Source organism: Primulina tabacum, chromosome 9 (genome assembly GCF_025594145.1).
Source record: "Primulina tabacum isolate GXHZ01 chromosome 9, ASM2559414v2, whole genome shotgun sequence".
In the NCBI taxonomy this organism is placed as follows: Eukaryota; Viridiplantae; Streptophyta; class Magnoliopsida; order Lamiales; family Gesneriaceae; genus Primulina; species Primulina tabacum.
This window is the reverse complement of record NC_134558.1, coordinates 32334200-32348971: the sequence shown is the minus strand read 5'-3', so window position 1 is coordinate 32348971 and position 14772 is coordinate 32334200. Positions and strand designations below refer to the sequence as shown.

The window sequence follows — 14772 nt, the reverse complement described above, 5'->3', positions numbered from 1 at the left end:
CAGAATTCATTTATCAACAATCGAAATTTACCGTGGAGGGGTAAGAGAAATAGAAACAGAGTTTTGGAATTTCTTTTCGAACTTGCGAGTTATCAGGTTTATCCAATCGACGAACCGACTTCAGTTCTGGGATCGTTGACACAAGGTCTTCGATTTGAGGTATAAATTTTATATTTTCGGTGATGTTTGAAATTCGTCGATTTCTGGAATAAATCCGATAAATTGTTAGATCATACTGAAATTGAAGATTGTTGAGTAGTGTATGATTTTAACGAAGTAGAGAAGATTATAGTGGTGTTATTTTGAATTATTCCCAATTTATTATAATTAGGGATTTTTAATCGTTGGATTGAGATTGGAGAGTTGTTTGTCAGTTGTTATTAATTCTGATTATATATTCGGAGTCTACGAAGTGTAGGCTACACGTTGATATAAAGTTTTCGTAATTTGACGGATGTTGTAAAATAGCCTATTATTTGAAGTTAATTAATTAGGGTGTATTTGATGGTAGTATTGTGAATTAAATACACCAGAATATTAAATTGTTGAACGATAAGAATTTATAATCGAGTTTTATATTTTATTGAATTAATTGTTGTTGGGCTATTTGATGTTATATATTGAGGTTGTTATGATTGTGTTGATACGGTGACAATGATCTGATAATTGTTGTTGAATTATTTAGATACATCACAAGCATCGGGATCAAAGAAATAGCCAGATTTTATATATACTCGATTATCAGGTACGTGTTGACGTACGAGTATATGTTGTTATTGTTTAGTATTCATGAATATTATTGCGTTGAACAATGATAAATCACCGGAATTGGGTGATTTGGTATTATATTTGTTGTTTATTATTGTTGATGTTGTTGGTTATCGTGGTTGGGAGACGTCTCGTTGATGTTGTCATGTTGATGTTGTTCGTTCAATGATATTGCTGTCGCCGGTGTTGGGGTGCGACGTATCGTTGATGTTGTTATTCGTTCGACGATATTGCTGTCGCCGGTGTTGGGGTGCGACGTATCGTGGATATTGTTGTTCGTTCGACGATATTGCTGTCGCCGGTGTTGGGGTGCGACGTATCATCGATGTTGTTGCATTGTGATGTTGTTGAGGTTGTTGTTGGCTGATTGTCCAGAAACGGCAAATGAGGTATTTCTATTATGATTTCAGTTATATTTTATGTTGTTAATATAACTGTTATGTATTACGATGATGATTGTTGTATATGCTCACCCTTTGAGGGCTGTTTCTGTTGGACATGTTACAGGACTATGCGTGAGACAGGATAGTGGTGAAGGACTAGGTGTGTCTAGTCAAACAGTCTTGTAATTGATAGTAGATAGAGACAGTATAGCTTATTGTCTTATTTGAGTTGTATGTGTGTATTTATTATACTGTTCTGCTACACTGACGTAGATAGTGTGGTGATTGCACTATTTTGTCGTATATGCATTATATTATTACGTCGTCGAAAAGAAAAAAAAATTTATGCATATGACGTCACATGTTGCATGATTACAGTGGCGAGGTTTGGGGCGCCACATTTAATAATGTCAGAGCTTAGCGAAACTGAATTTAAGAAGGAAACTGATTATTCATGTTTATGTGTTTCATAACCTAAACTGTTAATCAGAGTCCTATCGACTGTCTAAACAAAACTGTTAGTTTACTATTTGAAGAAAAAAAGTCACTGATAGTAGGCAAGTTAATACAAAAAAGTCGTTTAAAAGAAGCCAAGATGATCAAATGACATCTGATGGAGCCGTTTGCCCCTGTAGATCAATTAGTCTAAATCAAACATTACCTGAATATCTGCTGATAATTTTCAAAGAATAAAGCCCAGCTGATGAATGGATAAGATCTCGCATAACAACTTTTTTAGTTCATTGAATGTCAGAGTCTATGCGTACTGCCGAACATATATTCTAAGTCATAAAAGACGATGACATGATACAACAGTGTCTTTATTTGTAACAGATTGATAGATTAAAAAAAAGATCGTTATACAGACATGGTATACTAAAAAAATCTCGATTATTCACTCGATTATTTCTACCTATCTAAAACAATTCTTCGAAGTTAGAAGAAATTTTCAAGAGCCCAGCTGATCATAGTAAGTACACATTAAATTGTTCATTTCTGATAATTGAAGATCATTTTTTGTGCCTAGAATTTCTTGCGAAATCCTAGTAACTGAGAGTATGAAATCTTACTGCTCATTTGTTTAAGTTTGTGATATAATAAGAATCTCAGTTAGACAGTATTATAATTCATGCTGAAGTGTGTAATTTCAAAATGTTGTAATTGTCAAAGTTTTTTAGTGAAATTTGTCAATAAAATGATATGTTAAATTATAATTCTGAAATAGTTTCAGTTAGACAATGTTACTAACTTTTTTTAATAAGGTCTCACGTTGTTTCGGATCAAATGACTAATGGCTTTCAACTATAACCACTGAATTTTTCACTTGATAAGTGATAATCTATTGGAAAGTCCAATGGATAATTGTTCAGTACATCATCAAATGATCATTCATCTGTATGAATGGGCATCTCTATGTCCTTACCAATTAAACATGACGTTTACATTAGATATGTTAGTTTCAAGCTCGAGCGATCTTTATCTTTATTTTAGGCAGCTGAATCGATTATGAACTAATTTAGAATATACACTACGCTTTCTAATGAGTTTCATGACCTTACATTGAGAGACGGACCTCGTGGTACCTATTATATATTTAAAAACTTTATCTATGCAGCTTGTATATTTATACTATTAAAGTAAATGTCATAATCGAATAAAATCATAAAATATTATTAAAATAAATATTGTTTTTACATAAGAGCCAATAAAATTCTACCTACAAGTTGGCTAATAGGACACGTACTTTAACAATACATACATACATCAAGCCCAGATATACAGTATAAAATTTGAGGCAAACGGTTTCTTCATATGCTGACAATGTGATGTTCAATGTGTATATAATGAAAGTGATTTCTTCATTTGAAGTTCAAAGTACATTCAAAGGAATGAGGAAGTTTGGTGGGGAACTTTTTGTTTGTCTTCGGGCTTTACGTTCGCCCCATGTCAGGCCCTTGTACCATTCTAAGCCCGTTAATTACAATGCTAAAATAATAATTTTAGCATACATAATAATATTTTTTTCATGAGACGAAGATCTGCCTTACAAAACTAACATACGAGATAATCTCACGGGAGCTGTGTAAATGAAATTATAACTTCCATATACATCCGTGTAGCGAGAAATACTACGTAAAAATGAAACAAAGAATTTCATTGAAGTACACACCAACTCATGATCAACACAAAACATTTTTATTTACATCATCAAAAATGATTTCTAACATACTGTCTTAGTCCACAAGCTCGGACCTACAACTCAAATTGTAACCTGAATTTCTCGTCAGGTTTAATTTGTCTTTTGTATTTAATTTTTATCCCTAAAAACAAGGCATTCCTCAAGTAAGCACACGACATTAATTTGGGAAATTGGCCCACAATCAGTAATTCAAAGTATCAAACGAACAAATAATATTTTGTGGTAGACTGATAATTCGTTTACTGATGTTACACAATCATATGCAATTTCAATGTTGTCATGTTTTTGATAGATGACATTCAACGGTTTGCTGTCACCATTCGCCAAACATAATCGCGATCGAATGCTTCACGACATAGAAAGAAAGAAGGTAAACTGGCTGACAGACAACATTATCTTCCATACTTGCAATGAATTAATAAGTAGTATCGACCCACAAGATCACAAGACTGGGATAATTATAGCATACATAAAATTATGTACATAGCTGTGTAAGCAGTAAACTTCCTCGTCTGCATTCGGAACACGTTCCCAGTCCCCCAGTGGATTCAAGGGGAGAATCTCATTTCCGGAGTTTAGTTTGCTTCTGAACTAACAAGGACCTCAACGGGGGTATTCGTTCTCGAAGCTTGAGAGACGAGAATCGGAGAGAACGGTGAATAGTTGTGTTTCCACAAATAACTGCATAAGGCAAAAAGAAAACTGTATATGTTTATCTCACCAATAAAAGTGTTGTGTATGAGACGAGAATCGGAGAGAACGGTGAATAGTTGTGTTTCCACGAATAACTGCAGAAGGCAAAAAGAAAACTGTATATGTATATCTCACCAATAAAAGTGTTATGTATTCACCAGTAAAAAAATTTCAATGTCAAATGTATTAGGCTATGGCAAAGGAAGTGGTCTAACATTATTACTGGCCTGTATCAAAAGGTATATTTTCAGGGCATTTGCCCACGAAATAACATATATGCATAGTTTTTTGGTCTATGTATTTATGTAGAAATTCGGCCTAAACGTAATCTGTTGGCTGTGTTTTATCGAACGGATGCAGCTAAATTAAGAACATTGAAAAGAGAAGGCAACATAGGTAAATGGCACATATTATACCTCAATGAAAGACTGGTCCTTAACAGGAAAGGAATCGATAAAACTATCCTTCAGGAAGTATGGAAACCTGAAATTGTGATGTATCAGATAAAGTGTTCTGACTATCTAAAGTCTGCGTTCCTAGATAAAAATGCAAGCAAGAAATCAAACCCTGTCATCGATGGATTGCACGCTCGTGATTGTGTGGGACCTAAAATCTGCACAGAGTGACTCCATGTACTGCCTCATAACAAGTAAAAATTGTGCAGCAGCATTGGCCTGCAAGTTCAAAAGACATACATATTGATATGTCAAGAGGAGGAAAAGTATAACAATTCATTCAGTAATCGAGTACCGAAACAATAATCAAGAACCGAGTTAGCAGAAAAGCAAGGAACAAGAAAAAATAAGTAGAAAGATAGGAACTCAAAGATTTGTCACGCCCAAGGATTATACAGAATGGATTCTGCCATCAACTACAAACCATCCATTCTCCCATTGCAAAAACTATTCCATAGAAGATCTTATTGTGCAACACATTAACAATAACTTTTCGTATGCAAAGAAATATTGATCAAGCAAGTTGCTATGAACAATACCTACGCTTCATTACATTTATATACTTGATGTTTTCGGGAGATGGGGTTTTGCCGAGATAATAAAGAGTGAATTGGCCCAAGTTCGGAAATGAGTTCTTTGCGTCTTGGTAGTGGTGGCAGATAACATGTTTTCACCTACCATAGAAAACAAAGTTGTATGAACCGAGATAAAAGAATCAAAAAGTTATACAGAGAGAGCACATCACATATGAATTCCTATAAAATTTTATGACCGTTCATCACCAGTGCTCTGATCAATAAAAAGAACTAGAAAATGACAATTATATGATCAAACACCGGAAAAAACCAAAAAAAATCGGACAAACCTGGTTTTTTTTATCACATTAACACGCATCAGATTGGAAGTTTCCTTCTTCAGGTCGCCTATTTTATGTTGTATGCCAACCTACACAATTATTGGGAGAACCAGGTGCACGATGCAGAGAATATTTCAGCTCACTTAATAAAAATACTTCCATTTATGGTAGATTCATGGACAACAGACATCTAGAAAACAAAAGATAGCAAGTGCAAAACTTCAACAATCATCACAACTTGAAGAAACAAACTTCTGATATTTGAAAACCATAAACTGAAATATCGAACTGCTCAAAATAGTTTAATTCTTGATTGAGAAAGACACAATCCATGTAATGGATTGGAATGGCACATGCACAAACAAACATCATCGGGAGAATATATACGCACCAAACACATACATACACAAGCATTCACGGTTTTGTATAACGAGTACAAGAGTGATTGGAAATAAAGTAGACGAATCACAATCAACAACATGACACAAAATTTAATGAAAGACAAACTCACAATGAAAGGAACAGGTGCATGCATCAAGAAAATCTAGCATTTTTCCAGGAAGAATCTGCAAAAAAAAAAAAAAAAAAAAAAAAAAATTAAATAAAAAAACGTAGAAATGTACTACAGTAAGAAGCAGCTTAACTGAACAAGGACAACGCTAACCCATGAAATTCTATAATCATGGCTATCTACCAGTGGTAAAAAACGAGGTTAAAAACAAGACAATTCCAAGAAACATCATAATAAAAACGAGGGAAAATAGCTTTTTTGGCCCACCGACTTCTTAAATTTTAGGTTTTGGTCAATTAATTTTGCAAAGTTTGGTTTTTGTACACTGACTTTTAATTTTGGCTATTTTTATCCAATTATTGACGTGACATTAAAAAATACTGACGTGACACCGGAAAATACTGACGTATCATCGAAAAATACCGATGTGAAATCGAAATTGCTGACTTGTCATATTCCACATCAATAATTGAACCAAAATAAACCGAAATTTAAAAGTTAATGTATCAAAAAAAAAATTTGAAAGCTCGAGACCAAACCCAAAATTGAAAAAATTAATATACAAAAAGATAATTTTGCCTTTCATCTTAACAACTTGACAATTAAAGAAAGTTCCGACATATGCATATTTTTCAACACCGAATGACAATATGATACGTATAATGTTGCTAAACTTACCGGAAGAAATAAACTCTGCCATTCGAATGGTTGGATTATGGGAATAATAGACAACACTAGAGCTGACAAAACTCCCTGTTGAGAAATATTACATAATAAATGCCTTCAGAATCAGAAATCTTTACCTTAACTACCATTTTTTGATAAAATTACCAAATTTGGGCACAAGACAACCACTTGTTTTTCCAAGAGGACACCAGTGACGAAAGCCAAAATCTGGAAATTTAAAAAATTCATTAAATCCTACAAACCGCGTGGAATTTAAATGCCTTAATCAGCATGAGTAAACCTTTTAGCCATTAGTTACAGAAAAGAAAATTGTATGATGTAGGGGTGCAAACGAGTCGACTCAAGCTCGGTTGAGCTCAGTTTGTTAGAACTCGAGTTGAGTTCGAGTAGCTTGCGAGCTACTCGATTACACACATATATATAATTATATACTTATTTATATACATATATATGTATTTATTAATTATTTATTTAAAATTAAAATAAAATCGAAATCGAGTTTTTCAAACTCGAGCTCCAGTAACTCGATACGTTATTGAGTTGAACTCGAGCTCGAGTTCGAGTTCGAGCTTGAAAATTAATACTCGAGTCGAGTTTGAGTATTTTAAATTTTTTTCGAGTCGAGCTCGAGTAGTATGATACTCGAGCTCGACTCAACTTAATTGCACCCCTAGTATGAATCATGGTACAAGAGGTGAGGAATAGTTTGAGAAGACTTCCTAGCAAAAAGTCCTCACTTGAAATCATGAAAGTTTGAAGTTCTTAACGAGATAATATCAACGAAAGGTATTGCTAAACTTTCTTTGACAAAAGTGACTTTAACTGGCGATTTCTTCTCCTCTAATTTCAACTTTGTTTTCGATGCAGAATTTTCTTTTAATTATTGGGATTGCCTCTATGAATACGCTGTGTTTCTTTGAGTAATACTGAAAGCTCAACTCACAAAAAACAAGGAATGTGGGAGAAAATGGGAAAAAACTATCCAAGATATTCCCTCTGGAGTGCTTAGAAAGGAGTGGAACAGAAAGAAACGTGAACAAGTATCCAAATGGTTAAAACATAAGAATCCAAATGATACTAAAAGAAACAATACCAGCATCATAGAAAATTGGCAGCTATAATCGAATGAACGCGATACAACTTCTTTTGTAGTTCAGGTAGAGCTGTGCAATTTCTTGAAGCATTTTTAAAGGTGTAAATAATACTCTCAAAGTGTATAAAAGAGCATTAATGATAACATTAAACAGAGGAGCACAGAGAAAACAAGAATATAAAGGTAGAATAACATTACACTTTCAAGGGAAAGAACACGACATATGGTAGCAGTAGTCCATAAAGAGAGTGTAGCAGCTTCCTCGGCAGCAGCTAATTTCACCCTTGCCCACTCCATTACTGTATCATCGCTGAGATCGTCGCTTGGGTTAGAAATGGTCTCATCATCATCCATTTCTGAAGCCATACTTCTATCTGAACTGCCAAAAGAAATTACATATTCATGAAAAACAAATACTAACATTAAAAAGCAAATAACGCAAGAATAAGTCCTAATACAACAAATGAATTGGATCTCGGTTTCTACGCGCCCAAACGCAGCGGAAGTTTAAAATTTTATTTTAAATATATTTTGGCAATCAAAATATATATGATTGGGCGCTCGTATGATTTTCAAAATCAAATATACATGGGATGTTAGAATTTATACCTTCGGTGAAAATTTCACAAGACTCTCGAGTCTCCTTCTATCAAGTCCACGACTAGAAAATTTGTTCCTCTTTCAAATAGCACTAGAATATTTGAAAGAAGTTTTTACGTTGAGATTAAAAATTTGAGAGAGACTCAAATCTCTTTTTCTTGAAAAATGGCCAAAAATATTTTGAGGAATTTTTGGTGTGATTCTCGTGTATCACTATTGGGAATGGTGGAGGCTAGGTCTTTTTGTTTCCTTAAAAACAATAGCCTTGAACTAAATTTCAGTAATTAACGTTAATGAGCTTGATTAATTAATTGGGCTAATCCAACTAGTTTAATTAATTAATCAAAGTCCATTAATAACTTTAATTATTTAATATGTTGGACTTGTACTCATACAAGCTCATTAAACATATTCCCACTATATTTAATTTAATATTTAATAAACTCAACTTTTGAGCTTAACAAATTAAATTCATTATAAATTCAACATTTGAATTTAATATTTAAATTATAAATTCAACTCCTTGAATTTATCACCTCCAAAATTTAATATTTAATAAACCCAACTTTTGAGTTTAATAAATTAAATTCTCAAATTTTATAAATTCAACTCCTTGAATTTATTCTCTCAAAATTTAATTATCATAAATTCAACTCCTTGAATTTACTATATAATATAAATTCAACTTTTGAACTTATTCTCTCAACGGAACAAATGATCCAGTACTTGTGTGACTCTCAATGGTTCAGGGATACAGCTAGCCGCGAGTTCACAACTCCTTGTGATTTAGGACATAATCCTTTATGCGGGCTTACCCTTATTTGCCTCATTCTATGTATCAACAATTGATCATGAGAATGTCAGAAATTATATTTCTGATTAAACTCATCGGATCATGGTAAGAGCGTCTAGTAGCATCGCCCCATGATCCCCTAGGTATCACTGATAGTGCCTGCAAGAACCAGTCGATTATGATTAACGTACAGTACTGTCCCTTCATCTCATATATCCCGATCGAATCTGCAACCATTGATTCATCGAGGGTTGTATAATAATTCGATAACTATGTGATAACTATAAATAGTGGCATCGCATGTACCATTGGAGAACTCCTTCTCTAATGTACATCTCGTACTCTGGCCAGAGATTCCACGCACTATTATTTCATCAGATCACATAGGATATCCACACCCGTAGGTGAGCGGTGAATCCCCGACTATAATGCACTGGCTCCTATATGTGTCGCAACTGTACCCAACCTCGTCACCTGATGACTCTCCTGGAGTCGGTAAACGAAGTCAAAGCACAACCCTAGCATATAGAGCCTCAGTGTTGTTCCGGTCGTAAGGACTAATGGTGTACAATCATAACCACGGACTTATCCTCTCGATGAATGATAACAAATTGAAAAGTCCGAGGGAGGGCTGTTCGGTATAATCATCATATGACTACCCATCTGCATGTTTGGATATCTCTATGCCCTTACCAAGAAACGCAGTACACAACATCACAGATGTTAGTCTCGAGCTCAAGCGACCTTTATCCATGTTTTAGGCGGCTGAATCGACTAGGAACAAATTTAGATCATACAGTGTTTACAAACGAGTTTCAGCATCGAATTACGATTCATTTGTATTAAAGTATAATCAATGTCTTTATCTATGTTTGATAACATAGGTATACAGATAAAGAAATAACAAACCATGAAATAATGAATTATATTAAAATAAAGATTGTTTATTACAACTGAGTCAATAAAATCCCTAGCCAACAATTGGCTTGCAGGGTATCTACTCTAACACGGACTCAATCATTTTTGGTCAGCACAAGTGTATTGAAAACCAACCAGAGAAACTAACTATTTTGCCACCTAAATAAGGCCTCAAAACTTGAACAATGATGCAATGACTGGGTCTTCGGGAAGGCATTGGGGTGACCATCTGGAGTACGACCATTAAAATGTGTCCTGCGCATCTGTTTGATATCATTGGACTGATTTTCTGCCTTAGATGAACATTTATAAAAATAATGCATATTTATTCTATCATCCTTATCTAATCTCCTAAATTGACTGTTATCCAACGAGTCATTTGCAGTAGGAAAATTGAGTTCCCCGCTTGACGATGGTGCATTCTCTTCTGATATAATTACTGCGGCAGCGGCGGTGACAGCTATTGCACTATTGACTGGAATTGCTGAAGCCATCCAGTCAGTGTCTCTTTCTTCATAAGGAGAATCAGCATTTCCATTTGTTTGAACTTTTGACACAGACTGGGTAGGGACATTATCGGCAAACGATATTTCACTGACAAACTGAGTTATTCGGTTCAGACGTTCTTGCGAAATAATGCTGCATCCAAGCAAATGAAACACGTTGAATTAAGTATACAATTCTTCACCTAAAATGCCAAAGAAAGAAGAAAAATAAAATTGATACTGACCTGCTTAAGATCTCAAAATGTAACTCAAAGAATGGTACTCTTGTTAAAAAACAATAACAACCAAAAACCTATTGCAGCCAGAATGAGATGGGCCTGATGAAAACCCTGAGATGGCATGTGGTTTCTGAACAAACTCTTTTACATGCTAGCAAACGCCATAAAGTGTTGCATTATCTGCCACCTGTTCAGAGGCACAAAGAGCAGATTGGCACAAAACAGTTTCCAGTTTAAAGGAACAGCAAATTCTGTAGACAAATATAACCAAAACTGATTCCCAAGAGAGAAAGAAGCATACAACATCCAGTCTATCCATAAGAAAACTGTAGTGCATTTGAAGATAAAGATGCAAGGATCCCAAAATCACTTAAAATCTATGAAGCATGGACTGACATAATGTATAATATCCCCGAAGCACTTCCCAGCATTTGCATCACTTAAGAGATGAAAATCAAACAACTATAAGACGAGAATCAAGCCATAGAATGCATTCTAAATAAGAACATTCAGCTACATTAACTACATGAGCAAGGATTGCTCAAGATAACCAATTGTTGAGTTGAAATTGTATGGAACTTGCCTTGAGAGAAAATATAAATGATAAATCATCTCTGAACAAATGTTCCTGAAGTAAAGGACAACAAAAAGTCATATCTGGGATGAAAGCAGATTAGTCAGAACGAAGAATGAGCAGTTGTGTTTTTAAAGCTCTTTCTGCCATAATAAATTTGAAATTCTCGTTCAAATACCTATATGGTCCATGTCATGGAAACACAACAAAAAAAGTATTTCACGTGCCAGATATTCATGGTGTGAAGAAAAAAAATTGAAATGATGTGTATGACTTCACACATACCTGTCCATAGACAAGCTCATTCAACTCACTCAGCGAAGGTGTTTTCTCCAATACTTGTGCCTGAATTTAAAATATAGAATCTTCAGATATTCATAGATTTTTTGGCAATGAATATGTGTATTTTACACCAGCTTTAAACAATATAAATTTATTATTTCGCTGAATGGAGACAGAGCATATATTATCTACTAGAGGAAATTCAACTAGATAATGAGTCAATCAATCAGAAACAGTCAAATTACTAATATCCTTGTTCAAGTATATTAAATTCTATCTAAAAAGGAAATTTAAAAATATAAAATATTATGCAAGTTGTATATAACTCTTCCTCTCAAGTTAATCCATGGATATCACATATGTCCGACTTGAAGAGAGCTATAGAATGCCCCTCCATAAATCGTGAGTTTCAGTTTCATTTGGAGAAATCTACAATTTAGAAATGAAAATCCTACCCAATCTAGATTATTGAACAACTGTTGAAACAGAACATCCTGACAGAAAAAATAAATAAAGAAAGAAAGATGAAAGATCATGCAGTATATACTATAGCCCATGCAAGAACTTTATGAACTTGTATAAAGGACTGCAGCGTGCCACTAACAAATAAAACAAGCATGTGCACGTGCTGCCTACGTTTTTGCTTAGAATTACTAACGTCTAGCTGACAGACAACAGGTAGATACCAAAATGCTAAGTTGCCACGTTCATAGCTCGCACTCTTAGAAGAGTCGTGCAACAAGGCACATACGCACCTTAACACCTTCAGGAAAGCAAAATGCAGCCAAATCTTTCAATCGCAAAGTCAATTTTTTTCCAGGAGGATACTTAAAAAGCACCTATTGATTGTAAACAAAAATATAAGAATCAAAAACACTAATCGAGTTGCCTTTGCACATGTTAAACAGATTGAATAGTAGGGAAATGAAAAAATAATAATAGTTTCAAGCATAATGGCCGCCATCTTCACTTGAACCAGTTATATCTATATGTAAGTTAAGATAAAAACATGCATCTACCTTAAACAAGGACTAAGTTCTGACAACACAGCAGTTTAGAGAGAATAAGCTTATTCTTTGAGGAAATCATTATGTATGAACTGCTAGAAGAGTTTTCAGAGTAAATGCTGTCAAAGAGAGCATGTGCATGCACTAGATTGCTAGGCAAATGTTATGTCAAAACTAAAAATAATAAACAACAAACCCGAGGTTCCAATGTTGGAAATGCGGGCTGCTGATATGGCTGCATTTTAAAGTCCAACATTTCAGCTCTCACCATTTCCCATTTCTTCCTCTTGATGAACGCATCCTCAACAACCTCAAGATTGGCATCTGGATGAATCCCCGCAACAATAAAGTGTTCAAAAAGCGACATGGGCTCCTTATATTTTTCATGGTCCTACATTCACTCTCATCTCATAAAATTATAAGAATCATAAAGAATCTCAATCTTCACAAGCAGTTAACCAGTCAATCACAGAGAAAAATTAAATGTATGGGCCATATGGAAGAGCATTAGTGTAACTAAGAGATAACAATGAGAAAATGGAAAAATCAAAATCATGACATTTGTTAATTTTGAAGTTGTGGCTACTGATTGCTGGAAATAAAATAGTTCTGAGTTTGTGATATATGCTCAAGGCAAAAACCACAGAAAGGTTCCAATAAACATGCAGGAAATAATGGAGCTGAACTTTAAAAAAGTTCTTAAAAATCCATGAGGAAATATTTTACATGTATACAATAAAATCAGGTCGATTAATGACATCACAATATCTATCAAGACATATAAGTAACAAAATTAAACATTGACTTTCGAAAATGAACTTAGATCTATAACCCTGGCAATAATGAATAAAATAGTTTAGCTTTTCGCTGTTAATGTTATAACTTATAAGGCTGCATACCAATGTTTCAGAGTGAAGCTGATACCACTGTCTTTTCTGGTTAGCAAGAATCTCAGGATCGAAAGAAGGAAACTGGTTGCCTTCACGAAAACTAATACTATTCCAATGCAAAGCCTTTTGCATTTGACACTTCCATTTCTGAAAACTGCTAGTGCTACCGCTACGACTATGAAACGAAGCCACTACTTCACTACGGGCATGCCTATGCCTTGGCGCCGGATCCAATTGTGGAGGAGTTTTGAAGATTGGACTGCCTGAATATGCACCATGGAATGCTTCACCGGCCCTTCTAACTGCCTCCTCGGATAGTTTCTGCAACACGACGATGGGGGATGCTGGCGTCGACCAGTCTTCTTGCGCATCACCATTTTCTTTTGCCTCCTTTTTCATATTCTAATTATGACAAGAAATTTGCTATTTCACACTATTAATTTTCACTGTCCTACTCAAATTCATGATGAACCTGATAATGTCAGCATCCTCGACCAAATCCATTAGACTTCAGTCTGTGTACTGCAACACAACTCTCTTAAATCCTATCCTGATCCTTGTATTTATAGAACACAAATAATCCCGAAATGAATATCCAAACAAACTCATAACCACCATAATTAATTTCCCTTTTCACCTTAGTCCTTCAAATGACAATGTAATATCAAGAAAATTCATGTAAAAATACCTTAATGGAAACAGGAAATGAAATTGAACCCAAAAAAATGATCACTGCTTCCAATTTTCGTTCAAATTTCAAGAAACACAGAGAGTATCATCAACAAAGAGCGATCTTCATACCTTTCTAATCTTCAAATACATTCCCTGCGATCGAATCCAATGCTTGACCGATTTCTTGTAAAGGTATGTGTAATGTGTGTGTTTCCAAATATAGAGAAAGCGGTGCAACGAAACACAGGTGGGCATGCAGAGGAGTTATCTGACACATACATTCAACTGATTTTCAACAAGTAAATATGAATATATTTACCACTTTTTCGAGAAAAACAACAAATTTTTATGGAAACAAAATACAAAAAATAAAAGAATAATAATAATAATAAATTGACTTGTAGATATTTATGGAAACCTTGGAGTTTATGGCAGTAACTACTGCTTCATGCAACAGTCACTCGTCGCATGGTAGAAATAATTTCAAATATTATTTATAATCTTTAAAACAAAAAGTTCAAAACTTTAGAAATTGATATTAAAAATTAAGTGAAATGTGAAATGATTAGAAATATTATAATTTTGATAGAGAAATTGAAATTGAAATTGAAATGGGAATAAAAAAAACTAATAATTTTTTTTAGAAATATTTAGAAAAAAAAATTA

General features: G+C 34.3%; 1 pseudogene; it reads right to left on the bottom strand.

The window, feature by feature from the left end:
• Positions 1-2475: 2475 nt before the first annotated feature.
• On the bottom strand, positions 2476-14644 carry LOC142504405 (uncharacterized; annotated as a pseudogene).
• Between the last annotated feature and the right edge of the window lie 128 nt (positions 14645-14772).